This window comes from Pongo abelii, chromosome 12 (genome assembly GCF_028885655.2).
Source record: "Pongo abelii isolate AG06213 chromosome 12, NHGRI_mPonAbe1-v2.0_pri, whole genome shotgun sequence".
Classification (NCBI taxonomy): Eukaryota; Metazoa; Chordata; class Mammalia; order Primates; family Hominidae; genus Pongo; species Pongo abelii.
This window is the reverse complement of record NC_071997.2, coordinates 23,008,503-23,026,142: the sequence shown is the minus strand read 5'-3', so window position 1 is coordinate 23,026,142 and position 17,640 is coordinate 23,008,503. Positions and strand designations below refer to the sequence as shown.

Genomic DNA, 17,640 nt, shown 5'->3' with positions numbered 1-17,640 from the left:
TTTTCTAAACAATGCACTCAAGTTTCCCAGATCTCCTTAGCTCCTAATTTCTCTCAACAATCCACTTCTCTTGGTTCCCTTTTGGGACATGGTCTTGATTCACATCTTACTGAGCTCTCTGGGACACAGTGTAATAGGCTATAGTCATAGACTCAGGAAAAGGGACAAGAAATCAGAAAATTGTATTCCTTTTATAGCACTGGGGAAATCACTTACCTTCTTTGACTCTCCATTGTCTTCCATGGTAAACTACAAATAGTAATATTTCCCTTCTCAGGATTGGTGTGTGATCCAATGAGATAATGAACATGGAAAACCTTTGCACACCATGAAGCACTATGTGAGGGGTATTATCAGCCCTCCTTCTCTGCACCTTCAGATATCGCTATCTCTACCCACAAAGTGCTTCCTTTACCTTTCATCTCACCTGTTGCCTCCATCTGACTCTGGCTGCAGCAACTTCAGTCTTTCCCTCTTCGTGCATTCTTTCCTCTCTATTGACAATCCTTTCCCTGCCTTACTAATCATCCCCACTTTCCTGGCATATAAACAACCTCTTACTTGATCCTTCTGTGTGTTCCACCTCCCACCAGCCACTGTCTTCTTCCCTTTCCTTTTGTAACCAGAGAGGACAACAAGTAGTCCCTTCTGCTGGCTCATTGTCTACTCTTTCCATAGCTCCTGCATTTCTTCCCAATGACTCTCCCTAAGCCAGCAGATCTGTTTAAGTTCTCAGTTCCTGTTCTTCTTAAACTCATTGTTTAGTCTTGTTTTCTGATTCAGTATCACCCCCATCCTTTTACAGTGGGCTTTTCTCCAGGCCTAGTCTTCTTGCCATCTGCTCTACCCTGACACAGGGAACCATCATGCACTGCATTCTCTTATTTTACTCCATTCAGATTGAGTCATACTGGGAGTACTGTGTTTACTTCTAGGTTTCACCTTCAGTGAGAATTATGACCAACTCAGGGATATTCAATAAAGAGAACCAAGATGGTAAGGGCACTAGAATTATCTCCTCTTATGGAGCACTTGATAGAATGGATGTATTTAACCTACAGAAGAGAAAATTCAGAGGAAATGTACACTTTGCTGTCTTAACACATTTGAAAAGATGCAAAAAAGTTTCTGTTTACTGATTTTAATTCCTACAGAAAATAGAATTAGAAATTACAGACAGGTAGATATGGAATCACTAGCAAGCAATACATGTCAGTCTTGTGAAGGCTCTGCCATCAGATGACATGGGTTCAAATCCCAGATCCACCACTTCTGTATGACCTTGAGCAAGCTATATCATTTCTCTGTGCCTTCATTTTGTCATCTGCAAAGCGAGGATAGATAATTATAGTGCCTACCTTATAGTGTTATTTTGAGGATTAAATAAGACAGTGCATGTACAGCCTAGAAGAATGCCCAGTACAAGGAGACTGCTCAATACATGTTAGTTGTCCCCTTCTCCTGCTCCTCTTTGTATCATCATCATCATCATCATCATCATCATCATCATCATCCTCGTCATTATCACCACCCGCATTTAGAGCTGTCCAGTAATGGAGCCAACTCTTCACAAAGCAGTAGACTTCATGTTTCTAGAAGAATACTCAACCCAAATGGTACTGGGGACATAGCAGAAGTGTCTGCTTTGGCGAGGTAGGTAGGACTGGATGCCATCAAAGGTCCCTTTCTGTATTTGCTCTTCACCACCACTGTCCCTGAGCATCTCCCATTCTGGGTACTCTGGGTCTATCAGTGGTGGTGCAATGCTGTCTGGCACTCAGGCCTAAATCATCCCTTTAGTTCCTTGGCTCCCTCTTACACGTTTCACCTGGCAGACAGAGAGGCTTCCTGAGGGCAGGCCCTTACAAAAGGAATCCATGTCCATAAGCCTCCATTCCCACACAGAGTCTCATGCCTCCTCACATCACTAATGCCAGTATCTTTGTCCCTGCCCTCCTAATATTTGGCTATCCTGTGGAATCAATTTGGCATCTAGCTTAAACCAATTTCTTTTTCTTTTTTTTTTTTTTTTTTGAGAGGGAGTCTCGCTTTGTCGCCTAGGCTGGAATGCAGTGGCGTGATCTCGGCTTACTGCAAGCTCCACCTCTCGGGTTGACGCCATTCTTCTGCCTCAGCCTCCCCAGTAGCTGGGACTACAGGCGCCTGCCACTATGCCCGGCTAATTTTTTGTATTTTTAGTAGAGACGGGGTTTGACCGTGTTAGCCAGGATGGTCTCGATCTCCTGACCTCCTGATCCGCCCACCTCGGCCTCCCAAAGTGCTGGGATTACAGGTGTGAGCCACCGCGCCGTGCCGCTTAAACCAATTTCTAAATCTGTTTCCTTGGTAGAATTCGGGACCTTGGATCCACCCACTTTCTCCCCAAGCTGGCTCCAGCTTTGTACAAGCATCTCTCACCAAGATCATCAAACTAAAGGCTCAGCCAAAACACCCATCTTTTTAGTCCTCAATCACAGGGTCTGTGATTCTTTCATTGCTGAGTCTCCTGCATCCATCTGATCATTTCTATTTCCTTTGTTCCCACCTTTACTCAGGCCATAATCTTCCCTCCTCTATTTCATAATTCATAAAACACTCTTGGCTGGGTGCGGTGGCTCACGCCTGTAATCCCAGCACTTTGGGAGGCCGAGGTGGGCAGATCACGAGGTCAGGAGATCAAGACCATCCTGGCTAACAAGGACAAACCCGGTTTCTACTAAAAATACAAAAAATTAGCTGGGCATGGTGGCGGGCACCTGTAGTCCCAGCTACTCAGGAGGCTGAGGCAGGAGAATGGCATGAACCCGGGAGGCAGAGCTTGCAGTGAGCCGCGATCACGCCACTACACTCCAGCTTGGGTGACAAAGCGAGACTCCTTCTCAAGAAAAAAAAAAAAAAACACTCTTATACTCAGCTTCTTCTCTCCAACACCATCCATTTCTCTCTTCTTCAAACATTTTAATGCTTCTATAGCCAATGATAGAGTTCAAACATCTTAAGTTGCACCCAAAATCCTTCACATTCTGGCCAATTTTCTTCTGTAGCTTTCCTGAAGTATAATTTTATGCAATAACATTCATCCATTTTAAATATACTGTTTGGTGAGTGTGAGAATATGAACACAGCTGTGCAACTTTCACCACAATCAGGATTAGTTCATTTCTATTACTTCCCTGTGTCCTCAGGAACAAATAATGTTCCCATTGTTTCAACCCACTTCCTGCCATCTGTTGTCCCATACAGCCACTAGTCTGCTTTCTGTCACTACAGTTTTTCATTTTCTAGAATTTCATATAAATAGAATCTAACAGTATACAGTTTTTATGTCTGGCTCTTTTACTTAGCATGATGCCTTTGAGATTAATCTATGTTGTTGCATATGCCAGTACTTCATTCCTTTTTATTGCTGAGTAGTATTCCATTGTATTGATGTAGACATTTGAGTTGTTTCCAGTTTTTGGCAATTATGAATAAGGCTCACATGAACATTCATGTACAAGTCTTTGTATGAACATACAGACAATAACTCCACTTATCCCACAAGCAATACAGGACATGCCCACTTTACATTTCCTCCCATTCAAGTCATTGTAATAAAGATTTACTATTCCTTGTGCTAGACATTGTATAGGAATACAGACAGTTAAGCCCCATGGAAATTACAATACAGTGGGAGAAATAGATGCACACACGGGTCATTCACATGCAAAGCAGATCACTGAGATAGAGGAACCAACAACGAGGGGACAGGGAGAGAGCACACTGACTAAGGGGGTGGGGGAAATCAGGAAGGATTGCTTAGAGGAGGCAGAAGCAGTGTGAATAAAGACCTGGATGAAAGAAGGCAGGACTTGTTTGAGGGCTGACAAATACTCACGTTAAATTCTATCTCACTTGGGCAGCCATCCCTGTAAAGCCATCGTAAGTGCTTGTCCTCCTCGAAACTTCTGCAGTGTACTCTTCATACTGCCAATCAGCTTTCCTTGTCAGGAGAGGGAGTCTTTCAGCCTACTTTGTAAATAAAGCTATATCCCAACAGGGTCTGAGCCCAAGAGCCAAGCATTTGATCCAAGGGGTGGTTGGTGGTATCCTCAAATGTGGCTCAAAGAGAGGCTAGGATACTGGACAACATGTCTACACTAATTGGAAAGCCAGCCAAAGGGAGGAGCAGGTCCAGAACAGGCAGGAGCAGTCCTCAACCTGGGCAGCTGGTGCACATGTACACAGGTGTCTCTTCAAAGTCATTGTCTATGGCAAAGCGATGTCAACTCCTCATGGATGAATGAATGAATGAATATATGTCACCAGTAGGCTCTCATATGTGTTCCAGTATATTATACACTCAATCTGGATCAATCAGATGTACAGACACTTGAACAACCTACAGTTCTCTGTTGCTGCTTTCTGGTTAAGTGCTCAGCCGTCCACATGCAGAGTTGAATGTCTAAGAAATAATTTCTTTGCATTCTGATGCTGTAAAATATTGTTTGGATTAAAAGGGCAGGAACAAATTGATGGATCTGAAATTTTTTTTTTCTTTTGGCTTGGAGATGACAGGGTAACCCATCAGACAACTTCCTTGGCTCCCTGTGACATTTCAAGCTCAAATGTTAGAGCTTTCTTATCTTTTCTTTTCTCTCTTTTTTTTTCACCCCCAGCTCTCTATTGAACTGTGCCTCCAGGAAATGCATCCTGTTGATGTGAGTTCTATGACACTTGTCATACAGGAGGCACTCGGTAGAGGCTTGTGGAATAATGGTTGGGAGTACTCAGGTTAGCTTAGCAGGTTGTGCCAAAGATGAGGTAACTGCTTAACCCACCTATGATGCTGCCTCATCTGTGCCCTAGAGTATGCGACAAAGAGTTCTTTCAAAATACAGCAGGCTCCAGACAATGTTCAAGGATGCAGCTGCCCACAGAATGTGCTTTCAGCATCTGGATTATACGCAGAGAGAAAACACGAGAAGTCAGAATGCTTGGCCCTTCACCTGGATCTGCCACCATGCATAATGTGAATTTGGAAATGCTACTTAACTTCTCCAAGACACAGCTTATCCACCTTTGAGCCAGAGAAAATAAGTAAGTATAAGAATCAAATGAGGTAATGACTGTGGATATAGTGTAAAAATGCAGAAAGTAATTGGAAATGAAATACACCCTCTGTAGTAGTTATCTGTTGATGTATAACAAACAACCCCAAACCTGGGTGAATTAAAACAGCAATCACTTATTAATTATCTCATAGTATAATGGGTCAGAAATCTGGGAGTGGTGTAACTGGGAGTCTGCTCACAGGCTCTCAAGACGTTTGCTGGAACCACATCATCTGAAGGTTTGACTGGGGCTGGAGAATCATCTCCTAAGATGGGTCACTCATGTGGCTGTTGGCAGAAAGTCTTAGTTCCTTGCTGACTGTGGTCAGGAGGCTGCAGTTACTCTCCATGGAAGCTTCTTCCTAAGACTGTTTGAGTGTCCTCACCACAGGGAAGCTGGCTTCCCACAGAGTGAGTGATCCAAGGCAGATGTCATCATGTGCTTTATGACACAGGTGCAGAAGTCAAACACTGATCACCTCAATACCCTATTGGTTCCCCAGGTCACACCTATTAAGTCTGGGAGGAGACTACACAAGGATATGATTTCCAGGAGGTGGGGATCACTGGGAGCCATGCTGGAGGCTAACCTCCACATCCTCTCTCAGTTTAAATGGTTCCGCTGAGAAATAAGGGATATAGATGATTACCTCTGAGGTCCTCCCCTTTTAACCACATCCCTGCTTGCTCCAATTAGCTCTCCCTCAAGCCTGCTAAGTGTTGCTCTCCTTTCCCTTCTTGCTGAAAATTCCTGCTGTCATTGTCAGTCCCTTGTTTCATACTAAAAATTCAGTTTTAGTCTCTAACGGGTCTCTGTGGAAATGGCTGTGCATAGCATCTGAAGGAAGTCTCTGGTGCTCTCGTCTTATGATGCCAGCCTCATTGGCTTGTCATTCTCTTGCTGGTGCAGCCCATTGCAATTTGCATGGTGCCGTCACCTGCTCATGTGAGATAGGGTCCCTCCTTTGAGAGTCAATAACGAGGTGACCAATGTTGGCAGTGAGTGAGCGTGCTCTGGTCTCCATCTTCCTCACATTTGTTATTTTCCAATGTGTGTTTGTGTCTGGGTTCTCACCTGACTCCGGCAGCCCAGGCAGACAGAGCAGGCATTGCTCCCTCCATTTTGTGGGTTGAAAAACTAAGGCCAGAAAGTCCTAACTGAGGCATTTTCTGGAATTGGGAACACAGGAAGGAAGCATATTGGGTGGTTAAAACATGGAGTTTGGCTTTAAACCTCTTGCACTTGAGGTGTCTGTGGCGTATTCAGTGAAGTTAATGTGCAGCCTTGAATACAGCTTCCAGATGATTAACTAGGCATGGAACGAGATCTCATATCCTGATTATTTTGCTTTATCTGTACATTTCTCCACTCCTTCCAGCTGTTGTACTGTGTTGTGTCTTCTTGGTCCCAGATGTCCTGGCTTGGTTTTTCTCAAGGCCATCCTCCTTAGCCTCACCGACCTCATTGGCCTGGTTGCACACAGCTTCGAGTGCCCACAGACCAAGTGAAGGGGAGTTGCTGTCTGCTGGGGAGGGTTCTGGTGGAGGAGTCTGTAGGTCCCTGTGAAGAGAGGCTGGGAGAGGGTGCAACAGCATACAGGCTTTACCATCCATTAGGAAAAGCAGAGGCTTTTAAAACACAGTCCATCCATCCAAATGGACCTTCATGTCTATTTCCATAAGGTCCAGGCCCACATGTGGGCCCAGGCCCACCTTTACCACTAGTTAGCTGAGAAGTACTAGGGCTGAAGGTACTGATATGGTGCTTGCTGGAGCCTGCCACACTGTCCCCACCCTACCTATGTCAGCTTAGTCCGCAACCCCAGTCAACTCTGCTTTCTTCCACCTTGAAAGCTCTTTGAAAGAGCACAAGAAGTGGGGGTCCCTGAGGGCCAGGCACCCCTCATGATCAGGCCCACAGGCCATTTAGGCAGCTGCTTCTCCAACCTTATCTTCCTTCTGCCTCCATGGAAACCTGAGAAAGATGGAAAGGGGGAAGCGGCTGTGGTTTCCCAACACAAATAACCCCACAGAGCTTTCTCAGCAACCCTTAGCCTGTTGCGTCAGCCTCAGGCTGAGGGAGGAAGGAAATAGAACTTCTATTGAGTATTTTTCTTCCCCTGTCAAGAAGATCAGAGGAACTAAGAGGGAAAGAAAAGGAGTCAAAAGCACCCTGTGGCCTCCTCCTGCAGGATTTGTGTTGCTCTTCCCCTCCCCTCTTGAACTCTAAGTAAACAAACTCCCCAGCCAAGGTAGGTCCCAGGCCCAACTCCAAGCAGGCCATAAATAAGAGCCCTTCAGCCTTTCACTCTCCAGCAAGTTGGGAAGGCCCTTCTGAGTGGAACATTTGATAGCGGGGGAGGGCTGGGGGGAGAGTCCTCGTGTTAATTGAATCCCAATTTCTTCTCCCAGGCCCACTCTTATCTTTTTAATTATACGAAGCCTTTAATCTTCCCAGGACCTGTCTCTGTCATTAATGCGTGATCCTATTAGAGATAGGGGTTTGCCCAGGGGTAATGGGAACCGCAAGCAGAGGTCTTTGGCAACTTTTTTGCTTTCTTTTTATTATTATTATTATTATTATTATTATTATTATCATACTTTAAGATTTAGGGTACATGTGCACAGTGTGCGGGTTAGTTACATATGTATACATGTGCCATGCTGGTGTGCTGCACCCATTAACTTGTCATTTAGCATTAGGGGGAAGGGATAACTTTTTTGCTTTCTAAAGCATCCAGAGTTACCTGGGGCTGAGGCAGGGAGACATTTTGGGCTCCCGTCAGCTCTCAGATGGTGTTCCTTGGGCCATCTGTGTTTAAACCGTGTCTGAGATTAGACTCTTATGGTCAGTATCTGTTGTGGCCCTGAAACTGCAGAGTAGCTCAGTCTAGCAGCTAAGGGGCAGAGGAGTTCAGGCAACCTGCTTAGGAAAAAAAATCAGACAAATTGTACTCTCGGGATGCTGGGTGCCCAGGTGGGATTCCAGAAGGAGTTGAGCATTGTGCATTTCCTAAACGTTAGCGCATACCTTTGGTGCTTGTGAATAAAGCTTATGTTCTCACGGGCTTTCCCTAACACTGCAGAGATGCATTACCTCCAGGTGACGATGGCTTGGGACACTCCAGGGTTACATTTCTCTTCAACCCCAGCTGCCTTGTCAAAGGGCTAATGAGCAGTAAACCAATACTTAGGAATGCAAAGGCCACACCCTACTTGAAGGGGTTTGGCTCATATTAAGTGTTCAATAAATGTTTGCTAAATAACTTTTAAAACAAGAGTTCCAAGAGCCATTCACTTTAGAATATGAATTTGCAGGTATTTATTGCAATTACAGCTTCTCATTTATGGCTCAATTCTACTGGACTTTTTTTTTTCTGGGCTACAAGGTGGCCTGTAGAGTCCCTTCAGCAAGGTAGTCTGATATTTCACACATCCCTTGGTATATAGAAAGATGGGTAAAGCTGAGTCCCTGCAAGAGGCCTCATGCTCAGTTAGGAAGATAAATTTTGTTAGTTTTCAATACATAAATATATTTGTATATATGTATACATGTGTATCAGTCAATATATAGATATATATAGTATACAACTGTATATACAATTACATATGCATGTATATGTGTGTGTATATTTGTGAATTGTCTTCAGAGACTTCAGCTATGATTTCGACTATGTATGTATATGTACACACATATATACTATACATATACACACATATATGTACTTATATACATACGTTTATATAGTGTGTATATACAACTATACACACACAAATATGTATAGTTGAAATCACAGCTGGCTTCTCTGAAGATGGGAGTCCACACACAGAACATCATCAGCAAACTATATACCTGAATGAATAAATATTCAGGTTCTGCATTGAACATCGTGTCTTGTCATCTCCCTGACCCACTACGCACAACCACTTTAGAGTCTGTAGCAGAGATGCTGTCGCCGACAAAGGTCGCATATCTAGAAGGTGTGAGAGTCTGGATTCTAACCCAGGTCTGATCACAAAGCCCAGCCCTCGACCCCAGAGCTCCACAGCCAAAATGTTTCTCTTTGCTCGCAGCCACAGTGTCTGCTCCTGAAAGTGTGTAGGACACAGGCTCTTGTGAAGGCATAAAGATCCTGGACATGGTCCGGAGAAGAGCAATTAAAACACTCAAGGGGAAGAAAAGGCTTCTGTTTGAGGACAGATTTTTAAAAAGCAGTAAAACCTGGAAAAAGGCAGAGTGAGCAGGACATGATGGAAATCTCCAGGATGTGGAGAGAACAAAGAGGGAGACAGCGTGCCTGCCAAGGGGGCCCTCACTGAAGCTTACAACCAGCAGTTTTAGGACAACGACAAGAAAGTTCTATTTACCACGTTCCGTAAGTTTGCTGCCTGCTGTGTGGTCCCAAGAGGTGGCACAGGCTGACAATAGAAATAGAATCCCAACCTATGAACATATTGCTGTGAGCTCCCTACAGAATGCCTGGCTTCTCATTGTCAAATTCAAGCTCTCAGTTTCTAATGGTTGAAACCAGGAGTGAGCAAACATTTTCTGTAAAAGATCAGAGTAAATATTTCTGGCTTTGTGGATCAACGCTGCCCCAAATGCTCGACTCTGCCATTTAGTGCAAAAGTAGCCATAGACAGTACCTATGAATAAGCATGTCTGGGCTCTATTAACATGCTATTTACACAATTAGCAAGGCCCAGATTTGACCAGCAAGCTGTAGTTTGCCAACCCTTGGTCTACACCAATTCACAGTTGAGTTGAATCATACAATTTAAAACTGGGAGGCATCTTGATGATCGCACCTTTATTTTATAGAGCAGGAGGGTGACATCCAGAGACGTCAGATGAATTCCCCAAGGTCATATAGCTGGAGACCCATAGTGGGTATTAGGGCTGTCTGGGGAAAATATTTAGATGCTCTGAAGATAGTTTTATGAAGGATGGGAGCCAAGTGTCCCATGCTGGGCATTTCTGACTCTCTTAAATATTTATTGATGCTCACCAGGCGCGGTGGCTCATGCCTGTAATCCCAGCACTTTGGGTGGCCGAGGCAGGTGGATCACGAGGTCAGGAGATCGAGACCATCCTGGCTAATATGGTGAAACCCCGTCTCTACTAAAAATACAAAAAAAATTTCCAGGTGTGGTGGTGGGCGCCTGTAGTCCCAGCTACTTGGGAGGCTGAGGAAGGAGAATGACGTGAACCCGGGAGGCAGAGCTTGCAGTGAGCCGAGATCACACCACTGCACTCCAGCCTGGGTGACAGAATGAGACTCTGTCTCAAAAAAAAAAAATGTATATATATATATGCTCAAAGACTACCTTTTCTTAGAAAATATATCTGTTTAGGAAGGATTTGGAAATACAGCTTATTTTTAAAAAAAACTGAGGGCTGTTTAAAAATCCCTGAAAATCAGAAAACAAGAAACATACTTCTCCCTCAAGTCCCTCACCCCTACCCCTAGTTCTGAGATGGGGGAAAATTTTATTTCTTGACAGGCTGTGCAAGGGGCATTTGCCCTCAGAGCTGATGGCCCTGTGTCTGTCAATGCAGGTTGTACATCTACCTCCCTTAGGTAGGAAGGTGCTCCTTAGGAGCTTGGTGTTGGGCCTGTCCACTGAGAACATTCATCTTCCACATTTGGGCAAGACTTTGCTGAAAACAATTGCTTGCAATATTCTGTTGGCTAAAGCCAGGAACAGTTCAAATTTTTTGGTGCTCAGAGTCTTTACCAGGAAGGTGAGTGTGTGTGTGTTTGTGTATGTGTGTGTGTGTGTGTGCAGCTGGTGTGGGGAGGGAGGGAGAGGAGCAGCAGCTGACAGCTCATGAATGCATCAGTTCTCAGAAGTTTCTAAGAACGATGACGTCGATGGCTTGTTTTTTTCTGGGACCCACTGAAGATCCCTCATAAAAATAAAAACTTGCTTATTCAAGTAACCCTCTAGAAGTCTAAAATCTTAGTAGGAGACAGATGTGTCACTGTTGCAGGTTTGGTGTCTGAAGCCCTCGATGGTATCCCCAGTTCACCCTGTTCCTCTGAACTTCCTTGATAGAGTCAGTATTGTTGTCTGGAACAGAGAGGTGAGCCATGTGCTCTTTGGCACCTTAGCAAAATGGCTAAGGTGAGGAAGACAGTAAAGGTGTGGGGAGAGTATAGGCTATCTTAAACCTAGATGGCTTATTTTCCTCTGGAGGTAGGTTTGAGCTTCTGGAATAGAAGGGACTCCATCCTAAAGGCTTAAAAAGGAGTCTATCAGCTGGAGCTTTGGCCCACATAACAAGTAAGGCCACTTGGCCTTTAAAAAGTGTGATGATGAGAGAACACTGGACTCTGAGAATCCACCTGTGGTCCAGTGTCTGCCAGAGAAATTCCTATCCAAGAGATGTCTCCACCTGAAGGCTACACAAATCTGTCAGTGGACAATTCTTTGTAACGAATTGCAAGATTTCCTACCTGTTTGTTGATTGCGAGAGGTGATCAGGCTGTTGGCCTCATAAACAGGTGACTGATGCAGGCCTGGCTCCTGCAGGTGAAGAAGGCTGCTTCAAATTTGTGCTCCAGAGCCAGGAAGTCCTGGATTCAGGTCTCAGCTCCAACTCTTACCAGCTTTAGTTCATTGCAGAACTTATTTTGATTTTTAATCTCAGCTTTGGAGCATGGAAACCAATCTGTAGCAGATGCTCAGTAAAGGTCATTTTCCTTTTCATCCCATCCATTCTCACACTTGGCCACTCTCTTGTTCAACCCCCCCTCCCCCCACCCAGTGCAGACCTGGACACTCCCAGAGAGAAGGTCACACCTCATTGGGAAGCTGTCCTTGAGCAGTTCCAGCTTCAAGTCATCCCTGAATCTATCACTCATTCAGCATATAACTGCTCTTCAAATATGTTTAGTACTTTTCTGATTGTAAAGATGACACATATGTATTGCAGAAAATTTGAAAAATATGGAAAAAAATCATTTGGAAAACATCCCCAATAAATATAACCTGCAGTGATGAGCACTGTTAGCATTTTGGTATATTTCTTCCTATTTGTGTATGTGTGGGCAGGCATATGTTTTACAAAATTGGAATCACATTGACTGTAGATTTTGTATACAGCTTGTTCTTTTCACTGACATTCTGACATTTCTCATATCATTAAAGTCTTTGAAAACATATTAAATATTTTTAATGTCACCAAATTTTCTGTGGCATGGATATATTGCAATGTGTGTAAGGTATTCTTAGTTTTGGATACCTAGGCTGTTTCTAATTTTTCAATATTATAAACAACACTGCCGTAAATATCACTGTAGGAAAATCTTTGCCACATTCTGATTACTTCTTTGAGATAAATTCCTAGCAGTAGAAGTCCTGGCCAAAGGATGTGGGAATTCTTAATGGCCTTAACATTGAGGGCCATGTGGTTGTCTAGAAAAGTTGTGTCAATTTCTATCTATGGGGTATGTGTCAATTTCTGTGGGGCGTGCTTCTCAGAATCCTGTTGTAGTACTTAGGTTGAAACAGGCACTCTCTCATATGATCCATCAATTATTGGAAGGTAGCTCTCAAATCTCTCAGATTTATCTTCTTTCTCGGCTAAAAAGCCATTTCTTCAAAATGCCCCAAAGGCTACATTCCAACCTCCTTGCCATATTAGTTTGTGGATTAGAGAATATATTGGTTTGTAATTGTGGTTTTAAAAAATGTGTTACCAGAACAGAGCACAATGTATTAAACGTGGCCTGGGCCATTTCTAACTCCCTTATTTGGAATCCTATACCTCTATTAATGCAATCTAAGTTTGCATTTGCTTTTTGTTTTTATTTTAGCAGAGAATTGGCTCATATAAGCTTGTGGTTTGCTGACACACTGAGATTTTAATGCTCTGGTTAATTAGGGTATCTTTTATTTGATATTTGTTCAACTGATTTTGGGGGGTTAAATCTAAGACTTCTATTTGTCTTCTTGGTAATAGTTCAGTGTTCCAGTCTGTTTCAATTCTGGTGATGCCCATGGAAAACAGGTCTTTGGTGCCTCAAATGTGTTTCCACGCCACATTACCCAGTGTGGCTGAACCTGAGGCTTTTGCCCAACCTGGCCCTACGCAGAGGTCAGGAGAAGGTCATGGGGTTGTTGAGGCTGGGCTGCCTGGCGCCACCCTGGCTGACCGTCCACTTACAGGTGTTCTCAAGAGTAGCTGGGATCTTGGCCTGAAACAACTGTGGTGAAGAGCATGGCTGACCCCTCTGAGAAGGACTCTTGTATGACGCTGGACAACTCCACCAGCACAGTGGGGCCTCTGGAATCTGCAGGCCATGCAACTGTCTGCCTGGGCTTTTCCAGCCAGACCTGGCACAGGCCCGAAGACTGCCAGGACGCTGGCTTGCACTGCATCTCCTTAGCCTCTTTGCCTATACAAATAGAATGCAATTCCTCTGGAAAATTGGCACTTAACTCCCTTTTATAGGCAGGTCTGAGTGCTGGCAGGACCCATGCAAGAGTGCAAATGAATGCCTGAGCCCTCCCTTGACCCCATTCCCAGTTCTTGTCTGAACCCTGAGGGGCTTGTAAACAGATGGGTGGACATCTTGACCCTTCAAAGGGCTCCCCCAAAATATCCACCCTTTGACCACCCCCTGACTACGCCCAGGTTACCTGTGTGTACTGGAGCATGGGCTATGTGAGGAGGGGCTGCAGGTGGGCTTATCCCCTTGGTCCCCCAGGTGCTTCTCCTCATTGGAAGAGTCATGGCTGAGGAGGCCAGAACAGAGCCCGTCGAGGCACAGGGCCTGGGGCAGGGATCCCAGAGGTCCCATGTAAGGTGATATTGTTCATGAGCAAACTGCTTAGTTTGCTTTTTGGTCCCTGCAGATCTATATGCTTCTGTGTGTTGGGATAAGAGACAAGCGTAGGGGTCAGATCCAAGTCTAAAGGGGCTCTGCTGCACTTGTAGGTAAGAAACCTCAAGACCATGAAAGACATTGAGACAGTGGAAATGACACTGGCCAGGGGTCAGGGAGCTTGAACTCTCATTCTGGGCCCTGGGCACTGAATGAATGTTCTGACCGCAGACCCCAAGGCATTTTGGCCCACAAGAGTTCATGGCCCAAGGCATGAAAGAACTCGTCTCCAAGTGGCTCCCAGATCCTCTGAAAATGAACACACCGTGTCCACGGCCCTTGTACGCCTGTGCCCTGTGGCACCTTGGCCTGTCTCCTCCCCAGTTCTAGAGGAGAGCATGTCTCCTTCATTTCTGGGGCCACCCAGGCTTCCCTCCATATCCATTCAGTGTTTGGTTTCTATGCATGGGGATAATGAGACTCTTATTTAACTCAAGTAAGTTCAATTCCATCCCATTCAACTCTCTCCCAGCAACTACAACTCTTTTATTGCAACCATCATTTGCTTTTTTGATGGAGGTAAAACAGAAAATATAAACAGATGTTCAAAATAACCTCCCTGCCTTTTCCTTCACATTTTCAAAGTGCTTTCCCATAAATTATTTCATTACAGACTCCAGCAGCTGTGAAATATGGTCTCAGATGTAGAAGCCGATGAAAACCAAATGAAAAGAAATCCTAAGAGCAGAAAAGAGGAGAGAGTAGTCCTGCTAGGCCCACAGCCCCATTTCTGCCAGGACTGGGCAATGCCCAGGTACCTGCTTGTTGCTTGAGGGGACTTTTCAGAAATTTCTCCTCTCCTCTTCCTACTTCTCCTGCTCCTCCTGCTCCTCCTCCTTCTTCTTTTAGGGACAGGTTCTCACTGTGTTGCCCAGGCTGGAGTGCAGTGTTGTGATCATAGCTCCCTGTAACCTACAACTCCTAGGCTCAAAGAGATTCTCCCACCTCAGCCTTGAGTAGCTAAGACTACAGGTGCATGCCACCACACCCGGCAATTTCTTAAAAAGTTTTATTGTCGAGATGAAATCTCGCTATGTTGCCCAGGCTGGTGTCAAACTCCTGGCATCAAACCATCCTCCCACCCGACCTCCCAAAGTGCTGGGATTACAGGTGTGAGCCACTGCACCAGGCCTCATGTGTCTTCTAAAATCCTCCTTTATTTCTTAATTTCTTCTTCCCGTATTACACTGCTTCTTAGAAACAAAATTCTAAAATCTCACAGCTGGAAGTAGCTGTAGTCATTATTTAGGCCAGTGGTTCTCAAAGCATGATCCCTGGGTCAGCAGCATGAGCCCCATTTGGGAATTTGTTAGAATCGGTCTCAGGCCCCACTTCCGACCTGCTGAGTGTGAAATTCTGGTGGTGGTGGAGCGGGGGCAGCTGTGTTTTACCAGAGCCCTCCAGATGGTCCTGATGCACATCCAAATTTGAGAATCACTGATCTGGGCCAAGATCCTAATTTCAAATGGAGGCCCTTGAGCAGAAAGGTGATGTTCTTTGTCACACACAGTGTGACACGGTCAGCTGCAGGGCCCAAATGAGAAGCCAGTCTCCTGGATCCTGTCATGATCTACTCCCTCTGCTGACCTGTCTACAGAGCAGTTTCACTGGCCTGCATCTCACTCCATGCAGAGGCGCAGAGGACAAACCAGACGGGCAGCTCGTGTCCGCAAGATGGCAGGTGCCCGTGCTGCTGGCTGCCCGAATGTTACGGGCTTTGGAAGGTGCATCCTCTGAGGACACATGATTTCTGAAAAGCAGAATACACCCTCCCATCTGCCCCCCGCACTTCCTTTGGTCTTTTTTCTTCAGACAGATCTGCGACTGAACATGTTCAACGTCTCCCCTGCACCGAGTGGATGAATGAGCCTCCTGACAGGCTGTGTGCTCTCTCTAGCATGTTATCTTGGGTTATGGAAATTGGGCAGATCTCCCCTTCTTCAGTTCCTCCCCACACCTGGAGTCCATAAAAGGCAGGGATATGGGCAACTTGATCCTGGACGTCAGCATTCTTGGGATGGTGTTGAATACAATAAAACATGCTTATTAAATGTCAACACTGGGCATGCATAAGTGGATATTTACTGAGTGGCTACCACATGCCAGATGCGCTATCAGGCCTCGCTTCCTCCCTCAAGGCTTAGTGGTCAGTGAGTCCCCAGGGCCACACTCCAGCCCATTTCTGCTGCCAGGATGCCATGCCTCCATCTCATGTCACCCCTCCCATTTCTCTTCCCTTCTCTCGATGGCCCCATCTCATGTCACCCCTCCCATTTCTCTTCCCTTCTCTCGATGGCCCCATGTGCCTTGTGGTCCTGATGGGATGCAGAGAAGCACTCACCCCAGGTGGCCTGGCTCCCCAGAACAAGAAGGCAAAGTCACTTGCTGAAAAGGGAGGGGAGGGTGCAACCAGGTTCTCCAGAGGCCTGGAGAAGGTTCTGGGCTCCAGGACAGGGAATGTGCTTAAAATGAATATGAGATGGTTAAGACTCTGCTCAGCTGGAGAGAGAGACAGCAAAGGCTTGATGGGGACCTTCAGCCTGACCTGAGGTTTTGCCACAGACTTGGTGGAACTTTGAGAGGCAGGGGCTCCAGTAGGTTAGTGAGGATGGTGGAGGGGCCTGACTTCTGCACGCAGGCTGGATGAGACTCGTGCCCAGTGGACTGGGCGAGGGGAAGCCCAGAGAGATTGGGGACCCTGGGGAGACCAGAGAGGCAGAGGTGTTTTTCAGGGATCTGGGGAGGTGAAAACCCTAGTGGTGGGAGTGAGGCAGCTCCCAGTGTGAGGATGCTAGACAGACATCATCCCAGGGATTAAAGTTGGTCAGAAACAATAAGTGTAGTAGCAATGTTTATTGAGCCCAGGCCCCAGGATAACTGCTTAGCATGCATTTTCATATTTAACCCCCACAACAGTTTTTCCAGGACCTGTAATGTGTCAGGTACCATCGAGGTCATGTCACATTCCTGTGTCCTTTAGTTGGCCTCTCCACACCCCAGATCAGGAACCCGAGGAATAGAAATGCTTCATGAATTGCCAGGGATCCTCGGCTAGCAGGGAGCTGAGCTGGTCCTAGATCCTAGGTCTTCCCACTTGAAATTCACAACTCTTTTGCAAATGTCTCAGTTGGTTCTTTCTACTCAGAGAAGCTAGTGAGAGTGACATCCAGAACAACCTAAGGTAAGATGCCACCAGGGGCTCAAATATCTGGTGCCCCCTGAAGCCTGTGTTGGAGAAAGGGAAGAAAGAAGTGGGGAGCTGTGACAGGTCTCAGAATGTACCAGGCAGCACTCTGGCACCTCAACATGTGGCATCATGGAAAGCTTATACGATTTGTGCTCAGAAACTCTGTGCTGCTCTTATTACTGAGATGCCTCCCGAAGAACTTTGTGCATACTGGTGGATAAGAATGCATGCTGAGGCTAACTCTCAGAGCTGCCAGGAAAACCAAAGGAGACAGTGGCTGCGAGAGTGTGTCACAAAGCTCACTTGGAGTGATGGGACTTCTATTCATTTATTTGACAGGTGTCTATGAGCACCTGTCATGTCATCATACAGATACTTGGGGCCTCAGCCATGACAGGTGTCTAGCTTCCAGCAACATTACAGTCATAACCAAAGAGTGGTGAGTGCCACATCTCATAACTCCCCC

The 17,640-nt window shown here is 45.6% G+C and overlaps 1 long non-coding RNA gene across 1 annotated transcript; it reads right to left on the bottom strand.

Annotated features, from left to right (window-relative positions):
* Positions 1 to 994: 994 nt before the first annotated feature.
* Positions 995 to 5,527, bottom strand: LOC129057628 (uncharacterized). Its single transcript, XR_008522255.2, has 3 exons — positions 5,294 to 5,527; positions 3,878 to 4,935; positions 995 to 1,324 (listed from the first exon to the last, which is right to left on the bottom strand). It is a non-coding gene; the product is annotated as an uncharacterized LOC129057628 (long non-coding RNA).
* Positions 5,528 to 17,640: the final 12,113 nt, after the last annotated feature.